Source organism: Pongo abelii, chromosome 12 (genome assembly GCF_028885655.2).
Source record: "Pongo abelii isolate AG06213 chromosome 12, NHGRI_mPonAbe1-v2.0_pri, whole genome shotgun sequence".
Taxonomy (NCBI): domain Eukaryota; kingdom Metazoa; phylum Chordata; class Mammalia; order Primates; family Hominidae; genus Pongo; species Pongo abelii.
This window is the reverse complement of record NC_071997.2, coordinates 124,950,261-124,967,994: the sequence shown is the minus strand read 5'-3', so window position 1 is coordinate 124,967,994 and position 17,734 is coordinate 124,950,261. Positions and strand designations below refer to the sequence as shown.

Below are 17,734 nucleotides of genomic sequence, written 5' to 3'. Positions count from 1 at the left end.
ACAGGGACTTTGGTAACTGCTTTTAGGAAGTTGATGGGGCAAGAGCTCATCGAAACCAGCAAAGCTGTGGGCCGCAGAGCATCCAATGGTCTCTCTGCCACCAATGCTGTCCTTGAAGCCCTCACCAAGGCCCCAGCACCACACATACTTCCCCTGTGTTAGAAAGAAGAGTTAACTCATAAGCCACCTGAGAAGATACCTGAGTCTTGAGGGAGTAGAAACGGCATCTTGTAAGGTTGTTCATTGCAATGTTATTTATCACGGAAGGAAAAAAAATGGACACAACAGACACAGCCAACAAAAGAATTGATTGAGTAAATCGTATCGGTAGCTATTCTGAAAACTATTTTTTACACAGGCCACTATTCGTTACACATTTATGAATAAAACACATATTTATTATGATCTGAAATTTGTAAAAACAATTATAGAGATGTAGAAACATGAATAAAAGATACGTAAATAGAGGATAGGATGGCTAGATAGAAACATAGATGACAAGAGACACGGACATATATAAATAAGCAAATGTATAGAGATTACTAGTGGTTATTTGGGGATGATGAGATAATGGGATTTGTATTTTCTTCTTTAGACTTTTTGGTATTTTCTAAATTTCCTACAAAATGAGCACATATTACTTTTACAATTGGGAAAGAATTAAGTCATAATTATTATGCTATTGGAAAAAGATCCTCCTGTGGACATGGAGTTGGAAAACGTGTATCTCCTCCTCATTTTCTGGAGGATACTAGGATGAGGTAAACAAGTGACCTCCGAGAGAGGAAGGGCGTGAGGAGGGAAGAGAGAGACAGTGAGGAAAATAACAAAGAAAAAAGCAATAAACAAACATAAAACCAAACCAAAGTGCATATGGTCAAAATAAATGGATACTGGTCTTGGCTGTCCTGGTTCCTGGCTGTGTGGCCCTCAGCAAAAAAAAAAAAAAAAAAAAAAAAAAAAAAAAATCCTTGTCAGGATTAAGAACAGCACTATTCACTTTGTTGTTAAGCTTAAAGGAGGATTTCAGGAATGCCAAGTAAACTGGGAAGTGCTGCCTACCACCTAAATGTTCACTTATTAGGTTAGAAGTGTTATTTCTTGGAAATAGTCTAATGAAGAAACCTGAGAGCTGGATTCAAATTCGGGATCTGTACTGCGTTAGGGATATGACCTTGACCCAGTCACTTCATTGCTTTAGGCCTCAGTTTCCCTATTTTAAAAATTTGATCATTATCATCCAATTCACTAAATATGATATGTTCAAAGCCACTATATATGAAAAGAACTATGTTCTTTAAATCAATATACCTTAAATTTTTACTTTTAGGCCAAAGATGATATTTCTGAAATGAAGATCTATGGTGACTATGTTTAATAGGCATGTTTGAAATCTTTACAATAAAAAACACAAATATATATATGCGAACATATACAGTAAAATATATCATGCAAATGTATATAACCTCTTGGTCGAATAACACCTGCAAATGTACTTTAGCACAAAGGTCTCGGGGAGGTACTGCATTGATTACAGATTGTACACAGAAAGTTGTGGGGTGTTAAAATTAAAATTAAAGCAGATTATCTGAGATGTACACTGATAATCATGTGAATAGAACATGATATACAGAAAATCCAGGTGGTCTCTGAAAGCCTGGGACATCAAGGGGCAAAGTGTAGATGATCTCAGATGAGCTTTTTCCAAAGATGCCAGAAGGAAAAAGATAACAGTCAGGTGTTTATGGAGCAAGCAGAATGAAATTTGTGTTTCTGATCATCAGATATGTTCTAGAATGCCGAGGTGGGAAAATGATAATGGCTTAGTCCCCGTGTTTGCAGGCCTCCTCTTCACGGGAAAGCAATGAGGCTGTCCCTGAAGATAGTTCAGAAGCTCAAGAACAACGTGCGTGTAAACAATGTGTCCTGCTGGCTCCAAACCAGCATGGAAATAAATCACAGCCACTTTGAACGTTGTTATTAAATATCGTGAGACTCTAGGACATGCAGCGCTGCTTCTGCAGGGCCACCTTTCCTAGCAAAATCTCCAGAAGCTCTTGGGTGATTTTTAGTGTTCAAAGTTTGCTCTGGAAGCTCCCATCTCATTGTTGGGGCTGGAAACCAGAAATACCCCGTGCAGTAGAGGAATCGTCCTGACCTCCAAAGCCAGTTCCTTCCAAGGCATCCCGGGGTGGATGCATCTGAACCCCAAACTCCTGTTCTAAGCCATGCTTTATCGGACCAGACACTGTGGTTCTCTTCAAGTAGAGACAGAGAACAATCTTGCCCACAGAAGCTACGTCCACATGCATACCACACCAACACCAGCCTGGGCTCCCAGGAGAGCTGCTTCTGAGAAGGTTTGGGCACTTACCTCCTCCTAGATGGCAATCTACATTGTCCTTGTAATGGCAGATTCTCCATGGGATTGGCCCACTGGTTGTCTCTCTATATCCCATGATGCTTTTATTTCAGGAGGCTCATCAGACTCTTCTTCCAGGAAGCCTTGGTCAGAGCCACTCTGGGCTGACTTTCACTGTACCAAGCACCATGCTAAGACAATCAGTTAAGTTTTAATAACTGAGCCTTGGGAGTAAGGTTGGGCTTTCAGTTCCTGCTTTCTCAAAGGATCCTGGAGCTCTGCTGTGCACGTTTGCTCACCTGCCATCCTTCTCCCCCCACCCATCACAGGTCAGTGCTGTCTCACACAGAAGGTGCTGGCTTCACCTGATGTCCTCTGTGGGTAGACTCACAGGAGCTCTGCATTCAGTGATCATGTGATGAGGATCAGGAATTTCAGCACTGCCTGCACTGAAATAATCAAGTTAGACCTCACAAGGAACAGCAGGTTGGGCAGAACGTTAAGCGTCAGGCAGTATGAGAGCCCACATGCAGGACACGCAGCCTGGGACTGAACCAGGAGAAGGTCTGCCATTGAGAACTTAGCAAGGGTAGTAGCTCACGATGAGGTGAGAAATGACTGTTTCCAGTGAGGTCCAACAACTTCCCTGAGGTAATCACAAAGTCATTCTAATAGCTGGACTATAGAAATCCAAATTTCGTCTCCATCCTTTGGAGCTAAATTTCTGACGCCCCTTTCAACAAGATGAGAACCTGCCACTTTGGTCGGAACCAGGCCCTGGGCCTCATTGTGAAGGCTGAACAAGGATGACCAGAGCCAGGACCTTGGACACACTGGGAAGTGACCTTCCAGCAATGTGTCAGGCCCAGGGGAAGGAGGAAAGAAAGCAGCTGGGGGAGGCCTTGGGGCAGAAAAGAGATGGACATGGAGGCCATTCAAAGCAGGGGAGAGACTCAAGGCGTGAGAAGACAGGCCTGAGGTTCAAGGTGGATCTGTTAAGGTCTGTGGTTACAGCCTGCTGACCCAGGTGAGGGAGGATGCTACTGAAGGATGTGGAGTTTTTTAGGGAACTACTGTGCAGGTTTTCCCCTCTACCATCCCTTGATTGACCTTACCATTCTCCTTTCAGGTAAACTGAAAAACAAAACCATAACAGAGTGATACTCACTCTCCACTCTGGTACATATTCATATTTCTTTTAGACCCTTCTCACAGGATCCTAGATAGGGAAGTAACTTCAGACAAAACTTGGAACAAGACTCCTATCTTCACATAGCTGCCCAGTAGCACATAGGTAAGTCACCTGAGACCCAGAGAAGTCAAGATTGTTTGTCTAAGAAATCTAATAACTGGCCGGGAGAGGTGGCTCACCCCTGTAATCCCAGCACTTTGAGAGGTCGAGGCAGGTGAATCACGAGGTCAGAAGTTCGAGACCAGCCTGGCCAATGTGGGGAAATCCCATCTCTACTAAAAATACAAAAAAAATTAACTGGGTATGGTGGCAGCTTCCTGTAATCCCAGCTACTTGGGAGGCTGAGGCAGGAGAATCCCTTGAACCCGGGAGAAGGAGGTTGCAGTGAGTCAAGATCACACCACTGCACTCCAGCCAGGGCGACAGTGTGAGATTCTATCTCAATTTAAAAAAAAAAAGGAATCTAATAACCCAGGTCGGCTAGGACAATTTTCTTTACACCACATGCAAATGTTTCTTCCTCCCAGAAAATGTACCTGACCAACAATTAGACTTTGTAAAGAGCTACCTGAAACCCCCAGCCCTATTCTCTTATTTCTCATTGTATCCATTTAGAGGTTGAATCTGTGAAATCAAAATATTTCTCCTAGCATTAAGAGAAAGGGAAGGCAGGTGTTAATCTCAACAAGATTTCAAGTAGTCCCTAATAATCCCTAGGCTAGGTGCTTAAAAAAGCTAGCATAAGTTCTCTGGCTCTTGGACTTCTTCACATTAAGGAAGTTTCTATCCCTAACTTCTCCAACTTCTCCCTTTCTAGGAAGAGTTGGAAGTTAGCATGGGGATCAGGAAACCCACACCCACATCTAACACTTGCTTCTCTCCAACTCTTTGGAACAAATCTTACACGTACAGCTAATCCATGAAGACTTTTGATTTCCCTTCCCTGGGATAGAATTGGTATATAGAAGACAAAGGGGACCAGTTCGGCTCACGGTCTATGAAATCCTGTAATTTGGAGATAAACTGGATGCTAATTTCTCCAAATTTTGGCTCCTGATAATCACAGCTAAATTTTGAAATGCAAAACTAAGCTATGACTAATGCTTTTCTCTCTGACTTTCTCTAATAAGAACACTGCTAGTAGGAGCAGGGGAGAAACATGGAAAGAAGGAATTTTAAAATTGCAGAATTTTATTTCAAATACTACCCCCAATGCTCTTGTGTAGACTGCACTGTCATGAATTTTATATTTTTGCGTGTTTGTTCTAATGATCTCCGTAAATAGAAGTTGAGGAACATTCTAATCTCCTTGAAATAAGGGGTTCCAGTGGAGAGATTTTAAGAGTCAGTCTGACCAAAAGTCAAGCTTCAGTTTCAACATTTGTGAGTCCTGTGGCCTTTGACTAATTGTTTACTCTAAACTACAATTTCCACAACCATAGAATGAGTCATAATTGATTTTGCATTTTTATGAAGATTAGAGATAATATATTCAATGCATTGATGTGTAGGTAGATTGATAATCACTAGTCTCCTTCTTTCTCATGTTTTCTGAATTTCCTGAAGACTCAAACCTAGTCTCATCATTCACCTCCTGAAACCTTAAAGAAGCATTCTTACTGGATTTGTTGATCGTGCTTTTATTCTTAGATTGTATTGCGCCTGAAAAACTCCAGACTTGACAAATGCACCTAAACCTGCTGAGTGCATTTTTTACCGAATATCTTTTTGATGACGCTGTTACAGAAAGCATGACCTGTTCAGTTTCAGGGAGTAAAATGTGTCCCTTTCAATGTGGAGAACTGTCTGAGGCCCTTTCTAGGACTGGCTCTGCATGTGCTGAATGATCCACACCAATAACAGGATCTGGTTCTAGCAGGTCTAAGAAGCCTACCCACTACCCTTGTCATTCAGCATCTGTTGTCTGAGTCAGGGTAGAGAGCTGTCGTTACTCCATGGGGACAGTCACAATACTTCTCCCGGCCTCCCTGCTGCAGGACGCTCCATTGTGCCCCACTAAATGCTAACAGACTCAGATTTCTGTCAACACCTTCCTTATCCTCCTGTAGTTCACCTGCTCCCCAGGACCCAGGAAGTAACGGCCGAGCTCTCCCTCTAGGCATTGAAAGCCAACACCTGTTCACAACTCATCCTAACTCAAGTTCCTACTGTTTCCCCTTCTGGCAGCTTACACTCTTGCCCTAATCCTTAGCTCAGGCTAAACATTTCCTTTCTTTTCATTCTGGATTCAAATCCTAACAAAAGGTGAAGATGCAGTTCAAATGCCTCTTCTCCTTGAACCTTGGCTTTCCTCTGCAGTTCTAAATGAGCTGTTCTCTTCCCTTCCACAGAAATGGGCTCAACCAGTCTGCGGCCCTGGTCACTGTGTGTCTAACATTACAGTGGACTCACACTCCCATCGCCTAACCTCGATGGTCTGGAAGGAGCTGAGGGTAGATTTCATGTGTGAATCATCTCTGTGGCCCTGCTGGGATCACATGGCATCCTGAAAGACTGTCGGATGTTTAACACTATAGGCATTGGGACAAGTATATCTATTTTAAATCCAAAAACAAACCATTCTGATTTATTTTTAAATTAATTTTCCAGTGTATATACACCATGAGTATAGTAACAGATGTTCCTTGGATATTCTAAAATGTATACTCATTAACTATATGTAAATTCAATTGTTTTTAAATTGTTTCCTGCCCCAGTCCCTCATTATCATGTCATTCTTGGCCATTCCTAAAGGCCCACCCTCACCCCATTAACCAGAGGTTAAAGGTCAAGGATGAGGTGAGAATTTCTGCTGCATACATTACTTCATAATTTATTTTTCTTGATAATAATTTAAAGTGATTTTTATCTTACATAATGAAATGGATGTAAATATTAAAACTCCCACAGAATCAAAGCAGCCTTGTCTTCACAAACACATCTACCAAGAACCCTTTAATTCAGAACTTATGTTACATAGTAAGTGATTAAATGATAATAACTAATATTTCTTATTCTTCATCTTAACTATTTTCACTGAGGCTTAATTTGATGGCATCTTGGGGTGCCTTGTTGATATCTGAAACTATTTCTCCAGCTACTATAAAATGAGCATTAATCACGGAATCAAAACTTGTGGTAAGCTTCATAATTCATCAGTGGTGTTTTCCCTAGGAATTCAGCTAAGAAAGGATATTTAGTGAATATATTAATCTGTTCTCACACTGCTATAAAGACATACCTGAGACTGGGTAATTTATAAAGAAGTTTAATTGGCTCATCGTTCTGCAGGCTGTACAGGGAGCATAGAGGCTTCTCCTTCTGGGGTGGCCTCAGGGAACTTCCAATTGTGGTGGAAGGCAAAGCAGGAGCAGGTGTCTTACATGGAGGAGCAAGAGCAAGAGAGAGCAGGGAGGGGCCACAAGCTTTTAAACAACCAGATCTCATGAGAACTCACTATCACCAGAACAGCACCAAGAGGAAAATCCACCCGCATGGTCCACTCAGCTCCCACCAGGCCCCAACTCTAACAATGGGGATTACAATTCCACATGAGATTTGGGCAGGGACACAGATCCAAACCATGTCAGTGAGGAATAATGACTCATTTGTGCAGAGTAAACAGGCTTTGTTACAAGTTCTGCTACACTGAACTCCAACCGGTTTTGATGGTTGACTGTTCCCACTGGAAACGAAGTCTGTTCGAGGTTCTTGCCCCAAATCTCACAATTAACAAGTCGTAGAAATGAGATTTGAACCCAGGTCTGTCATTCCTCTGCTTTTCCTATGACCCTGGTTGGCCTTCCTAATTAAAGCCACAAATCTGAGTTGGTCAGGGAAGTTGCTTTACTTCTTAAGTCTAATCTGTTTCTTGCACTGTTCCTGCATTCTTCACTCACCTTGTTAAGGGGAACAGAAAGACTTCTGCCTACTCCAGTGTATCTCTGATGAAAAATGAGAACTTTGCTCCAATCCTTTCTAAAATGAAAATATTCCAGCCAGTGTTCACGTGCAGTTACGCTGTTGAGAGATCATCCCAGCTCCCTAACAGTGTGAAAAGCAATTTCACACATGCCTGTCTCCAAGCGGCCTGTTCCACGGATTAGCCAGAGGGAAAACACCTGCCTGCTCCTCCCGCCTGGCCAGCGGTCAGCAGACACAAAATGGATGTGATCAGCTCGAAGCCTTGTGAGGAATTCAGCTGCCCCTGGAAAACCTGTTTGCAAACGGTCACCTACTTTGCATTGTTTACTTGGTGAGAGGTAGGGCAGCATCATTTTGTAAAACACCGTAAGAAAAGATGAAGAAGTGATTGCCCGCCCTACCTCTGCTGCACCAGGCCCACTTCCTTGGGCTGGGATCCGGAGATACGGCAGGGAGACCTTACCTTCCTTCTCCCCAGCCACAAGTCCTCTCCCACCTGGTCATCCAAATCCCATCTACTGAGGATGAATGGGACCCAAGAGGCATATTTCTAAACTGCTGCTAAAAGAGGTATTTATAATGGATGGAATTTTCATAGTTACTCTATGTAGGTCTGTTTAAGACATGAAAAAGCTGTTTGAGTTTCATTTGGCGACAGAAGCTGGAGCAATAGAAACCCTCTTAGGTCACTTCATCTATCCCTCTGCCAGCACCTCTTGTATATTGGTCTTTTTAAATGAAACAAGTGGCCGCTACTGCCCGGGAAACTCATTCCGCTGTCTAATAAAGTGCCATGGGGAAAAATGGTCCCTAGTTTCCAACTGAAATGCTCCTCTTCCAACTTGATTTTGTTAACTCTCAGTCAAAGTAGATTTCCCCATAAAATGATTTTTCCTTACCGCACACACGTCTGATACTTCCCCCAACTGTAGGGCAAAACTTCAGCTGAGCCTGGCAGGAACGGTGGGGCAGGCAGAAGGTGCTGCTCCAACTACCACCGATCTGGCAGAGTGGCTGTGATACCAGCGATGTGGCCTGGCAAGGCAGCATCACCTGAGGATGGACTCGTTCCCAGCAAGGACTCCTCCAAGGAAACCAGGCTTGTTTTTCCGAAAATTAACTCTGAAATAAAGGGTCTTGCACATGTCTAAGGTTTTACTCCCCAGCATGTGGGCTGGGGGCCGGCTGCATCCACATCTGCTGGAACTTGTTAGAAATGTAGACTCCACTGGGCACGGCGGCTCACGCCTGTAATCTCAGCACTTTGGGAGGCCAAGGAGACTGGATTAGCTCAGGTCAGGAGTTCGAGACCAGCCTGGCCAACATGGCAAAACCCTGTCTCCACTAAAAATACAAAAATTTGCTAGGTGTAGTGGCAGGAGCCTGTAATCCCAGCTACTCAGGAGGCTGAGGCAGGAGAAACGCTTCAACCCAGGAGGTGGAGGTTGTGGTGAGCCGAGATTGCACCACTGTACTCCAGCCTGGGTGACAGAGCCAGACTGCTTCTCAGGAAAAAAAAAAAAAAAGGAGAGAAAGAAATGTGGCCTCTCAGGTCCCACCTCACAACTACTGAATCTGAATCTGCATTTTACCCTGGCTGCAGTGGAATCACTTGGGGAGCTTTAGAAATTTTGGATGTCTGAATCCCGCCGCCAGAAATTCGCATTTAATTGGTGTGGCATGTGGCTATGCATGGAGATTTTTAAAAGCTCTAATATTCAGCAAAGTATGGGAACCACTGCTTTAAGACACACCTTCACCCTGCAAAGTTCTTCTAGTAGCCCACCAACCACACCAACCTCCTTGAGCTCACACTGGCTGCACCCTGGTGCACACCCACTGGCTTTAGCCCACTTTGCACAAGGAAGCACGGTGGGGTCTGCTAGGGGATCCAGCCTGGCTCTGCCTTTTACAGCTGTGCCACCTTGGCAAGCTTCCTAACTCACAGAGGCACACTTATCTTTTAAATTAGATTAATAATATTACCTGCCTTTCCAGGATGGAGTGAGGGTGAAATGAGCAATGCAAAAATATGACTGGCTGGACAAACCCTCTTACCTCTCCTCTGCCTTAAGAACTATTGAACTCATACTCAAAAAAAATCCATAAACCAAAATTGTCCCAAAAGGGAAGGAGGAGGGATTTTCTGTCAGCCAGTATAGAACTTCAGTCAACTTCTGAAAGATGACACGGCTGGACACCCGTCGACAATTGAACCATCAGAGGAAACTGATGTGGAGAATACCCACTGGGAGATGGTGGGATGCAACCTCATCCTCCCAGAACATCCTCCTGGAGGTGCTCGGCTGAGGTCTACAGGACCAAGAGGGACACAAGAAGTGGAACTGGATATTAATGACAGAGCCCACCTCCTCACCCAACCTGCCAGGGAGAGGCTGTCAGAGTGGGTTCAGTTGGCCTCCCAACCTCTTCTTATGTGGATGATCAGTCAGATTGCCATGTCTCATGCTGGTACCTGTTGTTGGACTTGTCATGCAATTCTGGGACCCTCATCTGTTTCCCACTATATAGTGACCTCCTGGAGAACATGATAAAGCTATTGTCATCTTGCTAAGCCCACATCTCCATAGCCCACTCAAATAATGCTTGTTGAAGCAAAGTGATTTTTCTAGTTTGTCTTTCATCCCCACTCACAGCCTGGAAGCTTTACTCCTGTCCAGTATATAAAGCATGCAAAATTGGGGCTGCTTTTCCTCAAACATCTAGCTTCCACACTCTTGTTCTGTCCCTACTATTCATACATGCCATGCCCACATGCAAGAAATCCTACTTTTTAGCCATGCCAATTATAAAAACTCAAAGTAAAGGGATATTTTGCAAATAGCCAAACCATGGCATAAGGGAATAGCTAGCTGGTCATTCCTCACAAGGTGACATTTTCTTTGTAAATTATCCTCTGTCCTTAGTTTGCTCCTTACCAGTTTGGAAACCTTAATTTATCATCACCAAAATAGAAAAGTTGTATCTTTCGTGACAGTCTCACATTAACCAAGCAAGCAAGACTGATTTATAAACTAGATGCCAATCCATGGCTGATCCACTCACCTTTTATGTGCCAATTCTGCCTCTGGATATGTTAAAGCAGTCAATTAATGAATTCACTCAAGTTCGAGCCAAGATTGGCAAAGTGGGAGCTATTCTGATCTGTGAACGTGCTCTTGACTGTCTGCTGCTCCTGACCTGTGTTGATTTCATGAGACAGTACTACAGAGTCATGCACCACACATATCACGCTTTGGTCAATAATGCACCACATACAATCTTATGGGACAGTGGTCCATAGTACTGCACCTTTACTGTACCTTTTCTACGTTTAGACACACAAATACTTTCCATTGTGTGACAATTGCCGACAGTATTCAGTACAGTAACATGCTGAACAGGTTTATAGCCCAGGAGCAACAGGTTATGCCACATAGCCTAGGTATATAGTAGGCTATACCATTTAAGTTTATGTAAGTGCACACTACGATAAAATCATAGAGAGAGGCATTTCTCAAAATGTATCCCTGTCGTTAAGTGACTCATGACCGTAATTCTACTGCTAGAATTTTGGGTAAGGAAAGAAACACCTTGCTGTAGTCCTCAAGCCCCAAATTAATTACTATGCTCTAAATGGCTTATTTTGTATTTTTACACTTGCTTTTTTCTACTGGAATACACTTTCCATACTTACCTATTTGACATATGTTTACTTGTATTTTCGCTTCCAGCCCAAATGTTACTCCTCTCATACACTTTTCTTGAATCCCATGGGCAGCTCCTGGGAACATCCATTACACTTTGCTCGGTTCCCATGTGAGAACTTGTTCTGTGAAAGACGTCATAGGGCAATGAGTTCTAAAGCAGTAGAAATAAACAAGGCACCATCCCTGATCTCAAAGAACCAACAGATTAGTGGAGGAGACAGAAATTTAGATTTATGATTTTATCTAGCTTTGGTCTCTGGAAACAGTTGAAATAAGAAAACCTCTATTTTTTGTCCAATTATACTTATATAAGTCAGAGTACTCAGTTGCAAGACAAATAAACTGAGTGTGGCTGAGTTAGACATAAAGGGATTGTATTAAAATGTTGTGGATTAGCTTGCAAAATCACTGAGACGGTTTGAGCAGCAGATTTACAGGTGGTTCACTGGGAATAGTTCCCCTAAATCAGGCCACAGAACTGGTCTGCTGAAGACAGCCCTGTGGCCCAGCAGCAGGCTGCATCTTGCACCTCAATGCCACTTAGCTGGTCCCTGTATGCTGGCACCAGCACCACTGCCCAAGTAAGCAACTGGGCTACAACCACCACAGCCACACCATGGCCACACCACGGAATCTCTGTGGTCCCTGCCCCACTAAGAACTTACAGCCCATGGCATATTTGTCTCTTGGTGAGTTCCAAGTCTGTACCCAAGGTGCATGGGAGGTTGTCAAAGCCAAGTACCTGGCATTTGAAATTTCGGTGATGGGAGGTGGCTTCTATGTCCCATCGAGGCTCCCAGGGCCCCCATAAAAGTAGCAAAGATCTTGAAACAGAGAAGATATGCTCAGGTGCTGGCAGCCAAAAATATGAGATGGATTCATTATGATAAATACCTTGTTGAAAAAGCAGGAAGTTTGGAGGAAGCTCTTAGCAATAGCCTAGGCCAGTGTCTACCTGATAACAAGACCTCCATAATCCCTTAGATTGGGGGAAAAAAAGTGAACAGGGAGAATGTAGAGGCTCTATCTTTCTCCTTTTCTTTAAAACGAACTTAACTAGAAATGCACATAGAAGTAAGCAAAGGTTGTTGATGAACCTTTAGAAAGTATTTATTATAAGAACCTTTCTAAAACACTTAGAAAGTATTTTATCCAACTACTTGGCCTTACAGATCAAACTGGCGCCTTGAAAGTCTAGGGTCGTATTTCCAGGGATGCATGGCTGGTTAGAAGACAAACCCAAATTAGAACCTAAATCTCCAGCTTTCTATCCAGTTATCTTTCTACTAATTAGTTTTTTAAAAAATGTGTACTCTCTAAATTACCTCTGAAAGATTCTTGGCACAATATAGATTCCTAGGCAGGTTGGACTATGGCTGGTCAAAATGGTATCAAGTCTGTTCCATAATAGCTACATTTAACTATCAGACTCTACAATAGGTAATTAAATATTTGCCAGGAAATTTCTAAGGTCCTCTAGGACATCGTTTTTATAAGACAAAAGGTAAGAGTTTAGGTTAATTTCACTTCCCGTACATGTAAGTTTAGAACTTGAAAAATTTTGCTTTTCTCTGGCCTAACAGAGATCTGCACACTCCGGTTGGTTGGTTAGTACATTTGAGGGGTTCATTTTGGTTGAGGGTGAGATATAAAAAGCATGTGTGGGACAGTTTTCTAGCAACTAATGCTGTACACAGACTGGGTGATAGATGTTGCATCTGAAGACAGCATTAGATATTCAGCTTTCAATCTCTCCTTATGAGCTCTTTAAAATCCAAGCTGTGAAACAGCAGCTGAGGCTTTATGTTCGGCCACTGCAGCCAAGACCACACAGAACTGGGACGGGCATATGTGCAAACCTGGGGAGGGCTGCTGTGGGCGGGGGCCAGGCTCTGCTGCGTGGGACACACTCCAAGTCTGTAACTTCTGCTTGTTTTACAGGACCCTGAGCATCAAAAGGAGCTACCTCTGTGTAATTCAGAATGGCGGAGCCTCATGGGAGGGGATCGGAGAGAAAGAAACAAATGCTTCCCAATGACTAACAGCCAAAATGAGGAAAAGGCTTTCCTCACCTCTGCAGAAGGACAGAAAGTTTCAGGGTGGAAGCAAACTTCTCCAAGCTTTGGAAGTTATCATATGATACTGTGGATGTTCCGTGGGAAATTCCCTTGGAACTGTTTCAAAACCAAATTTCCCACTGTCCCTCTAAACCCATTCTTTCTCCAGGATACTTCCTCAGTGGCTGGTGCCACCTCCCATGCAGCCTCCTTTGCTAGTGTAGGGTGAACATTAAAAATCATGCCACTCAGACTGATAGAAACACTGATTATGGCTATTTCGAATTCCTAGAGAATTGACATTTCTTGGAGTCTATAATTCTTTTGCTTAGCAAAATACCTTAGTGGCCTATTTTCTAAGTTGAAATCCTCAAGACTTGCACTGGAAAAGAAGAGATGAATTACTCAACAATACAAAAAGAGGATTCCAAGTAGTCTTGGTACCCAAAGAGCGAGTACAATGCCCAGAAAAGGAAAACCGGAGAAGACAGAAACAGATAATGAGTCATGAAGTGCATTTTTGTAGATAGTGGTGAAGCCAGAGGTACAAATTATCATGAATAACCATCAGAAAGAGTTGTGCTAATAGCCCTGTGGCATTCTTAGACAAAGCAGGTCTCTTGGGGACAGATACGAGGCTGGAGCCAAGACAGCACCTGGATAGGGAGGGCAAAGCTCCCAATGCGAAAGGGGCAGGTAGGTAAAACCTCAGCAGAGACTTTACCTGCCCCTGTGAATGAAGCAGACACAAGTCATTCTGGGCGGATGGATCTGATTAGAGGGATTGAGAGGACCACAGGGTGGGGTGCAAGACTTCTGAGTGGCAGCTGTTATCACTGTCATGAGCAGCATCTGGCTCTGATTGGCACCTCCACATCCTGCTGTCAGAGTTTCTAAATGAGGGAATATCCACTGGACTTCCTTTGCCTCATCCTGTTTGCTGTGGAGTCCGATCTCCTTCCAGATGGCACTGGCATGTGCAGATAGAGTTGTACATTTTTCTTGGGAAGAGTGATAGTTATTGAATCCTTCTCAGAAAAGCTCCACGGGTAGAGAATAGGTACAAAAATGGAATGCTAGTCAGAGAAGTATGTAAAATGTTCAAAGAAAATTTCTAGGCCCCAGACCGTGTTATTTCCTAGAGCTATTGTCTAATTTTCAAAAGGTTCAAAAACACAACTCTCACACAAATATGAACATAATGTCCAAGTTCTATTCAGCTCATTAATTAGTGAGGAAACCACTAAGATGTTAATAGGGGTTCAAAGGAGAATTTGAGGAGCTGGGTATTTATGGACAGTTTAATATGAGGATATTAGGAAAAGATTGCTTAGGTGAGAGACACAATTGATTGATATTTTGTGAGGTCATAAACCATATTTGGGAGGAGGTTTCCCCCAGTGGATGTTAATTATTTGCATCTCTACCAAATGAAAATCTATAACTTTGCCCCTAACGAAGGTGTAAAATAGCTCAGTCAACAAAAAGTCAATCAAAGACGCAAAACCAGCTCTGCACTGAGAAAATACTTACTAATCTTCTTTGCCTATTTCCTAACTTCAAATAACTTTTCTGATATTAGAAAGCTCTCAGACAGCTCCTCTTAGGATTCTCAGGCAGAACTATATTAACACGAACTACAAAAGACAGTTCACACATCCTATTAATTTCTCAATATACCTTAAAATAAGGGTAAGATGAGGGAATAAATATCTCCGTGAATGAGACTCCAAGAAGAGCCTAGACAACATTTGGCCAAATTAAAAGAACAGACTGCTCAGTGGCACGTGTGTGAAAGGATATTTCTTCCCCTTCTGTCGCATATGGAAAGACTTCTTAGAGTACAAACTCCCATAGGAATGCATTCTTTTGCTAGTTCTCTAGTGGATGAAGAGTAAAGCTGATATTTTTTCCATATAAGATGAGTACGCTAAGCTACACATCTAGAGGAAATTGCCCTATTCATATATTTTTGTTTTCTTTTTCTGAGCTTGCCCAAAGGAATTTGGCAGTCTATCATCAAAAAGGAAGAAAGTATTAGGTTCTAAAATGCTAGCTTCTGTTTCTTTTTAAATTTTTTTAAATAAAGTTGTTTTACTATCTCACCCTTCAGATGAGAGTGTTTTCTCAAACACAGGTGATATAGTTTGGCTGTGTGTCCTCATCCAAATCTCATGTTTAATTGTAATCTCCATGTGTCAGGGGAGGAACCTGGTGGAAGGAGATTAAATCTTGGGGGCAGATTTCCCCCTTGCTGTTCTCGTGATAGTGAGTGAGTTCTCACAAGATGGTTTAAAAGTGTGGCACATACCCCACTTGCTTTCTCTGTCTCCTGCCACCATATAAGACATGTCTTGCTTCCCCTTCACCTTCTGCCGTAATTGTAAGTTTCCTGAGGACTCCCCAGCCATGTGGAACTGTGAGTCAATTAAACCTCTTTCCTTTATAAATTACCCAGTCTCAGGTAGTTCTTTCCAGCAGTGTGAAAACAGACTAATGCATCAGGTATCAGTGTGATCTTTTATTTCAGGAGACTATTTTAGCAGTTTCATTTGTAGCTAGTCCTCCTGCACTGAAATCTTAAGTAGACCTATATAATGGCCATGCGTGAAGAACTCTTTTGTATGACAATGAGTGGCCGGCTGGGTGCTGAGTGGACACCTGCACCTGCCCTGCCTGGGGGAAGTTTGTCAGTCCACAGCTCTGGCGACCTAGCAGAATCTATGCTCTGTTCAGGCTAGGCTGAGATCAGCCAGTCCTGAGTCCCACATCCATGAGAAACAAAGTCAGCCTCAGGGACCAAATCCACCCAGGGAGCTCTAAGAGTTCTCGAAGCTTGTTTGCTTGCTGGATGAGCAGTAAATAGGTGTTACAGCAGCTTCCTAGGAGCTGCCAGTGCCCCCATCCTGGACTCATGACCAACTTTGTGATCTGATCCGGCTCACCAAACAATCTGAAACTTTTATACTTCATTCCCTTTCCTGCTCTAGGAATGAGAATCACTGAATACATCAGCCAAATATCTGTACAGCCAGACTTTTCAGTATAACAAGGTTTCCAAGTCCCAGTCACATTTAGATCAAGGCACATAACGCAACAGATTTCTAGGTCTAACTCAAGAATTTTGATGATCTATTACGGTTTGTCATAATGAGATTTAGCCTTTACTATAATTTAGGGCAAGAAACACTGAATTGGAACCTCAAGTCCAAAATTGTTGTGTAGAGGAAGCTCTCTCCAATCACTTTATAGAATGCATTGATTGCTGGAAATATCATCTTACTCATTCCATGTGTTTCTAGATTTCAGTTTTCTAAGTGCCATAAGCCTACCTAATTTTACCATGGGGCATCTGTAGATATATTTCTACCATGGAATAAAAACTTCCATAAATCTATCCTGTCAGCTGTAGATGCCATTATAGCTTGAGGGGTTTTTTTCTCCTTTTCCTAAGCAAGTTAATAATATTTAAATTGTTTAAATGACCCTTTTCCTGTTTCCAAGCAGAAATTCAGAACTTATTTGTATATTAAGTTAAAATTCAGGCAAATAATGCCTTAGCCTGGCATCTCTAAATCCTCCACTTAAATGAAAACTGATATCTTCAAGGTCATAAAACCTCTGCCTCAAGAGAAACAAACCAAGAAGCCCTAATGATGCCCATTCAGAAGGCAGGACCGTGGTCAGGGCATGAAGACTCGAAAAATCAAATCAATGCGGCCGCCAGAGTAATACAGAAAGTGGGCTGAAGAGAAGTGCCGGCCTGAACTCCTCTGTCGAGGATTATACGAGCAGTTTTGTGACCATTTTAAACATTTCTCACATACTTTTGGCTTTGTGGAAACACATCTCCTCTCTTTATATTCACATCTGTTTCCCATGTTAGAATATAAACATATTCAAGAAGTATACAGAAATCCTTTTCTATACTTCCATGTATTTAAGATTTGAATGCATTCAGTTGCAGGCACCAAGTGTACTTTAGGAAGGCACAGTTGATTCTTTTTTGGTGAAAAGTATGCACATTAGTGTTTCCCAAGAAGAATGTGCAAGGAGGAATGTATGAAATGAGCCTTTCTCTTGCCATGTGGGGATCAGAGTAATAGTAAACATGTTGTCACTTTTAGCCGAAAAACAAAAACATATGAGAGATGATGGTGAAGGGATGACTTCAGAATGTGTTATCTGAGGTTTCTATTTTATTCCCCAACTCCTACACACACATGCATGGGTGCACATGCATACACACACACACACAAACACACAGAAACACACACCTGAGCTGCATATGCAAAGCTGCAGAGAAAAATTTCGGTGATAGGGATGGTGGGTCTTTGGAATCCAGGAAAGGAGGGCTGAGGATTTTGGAAATCTGTGGGATCCATGTGGGCCTTACCTAAGAGTCGGGGAGGAATGTGATCTTGCTTGACAGGGCCAGACGTAGGGCCTCTGTTGGACACTGACTTTGGCTGCAGATTCTCCACAAGTG

At 42.7% G+C, this 17,734-nt stretch overlaps 1 long non-coding RNA gene across 1 annotated transcript in view; it reads right to left on the bottom strand.

Moving 5' to 3' along the window:
* LOC100939368 (uncharacterized) overlaps window positions 1–17,734 on the bottom strand; it is a 54,124-nt gene that overhangs the window by 34,267 nt on the left and 2,123 nt on the right. The window contains exon 2 of the long non-coding RNA XR_152248.4: window positions 11,176–11,310. This is a non-coding gene — a long non-coding RNA (uncharacterized LOC100939368). The remainder of the gene's footprint in view (window positions 1–11,175; window positions 11,311–17,734) is intronic.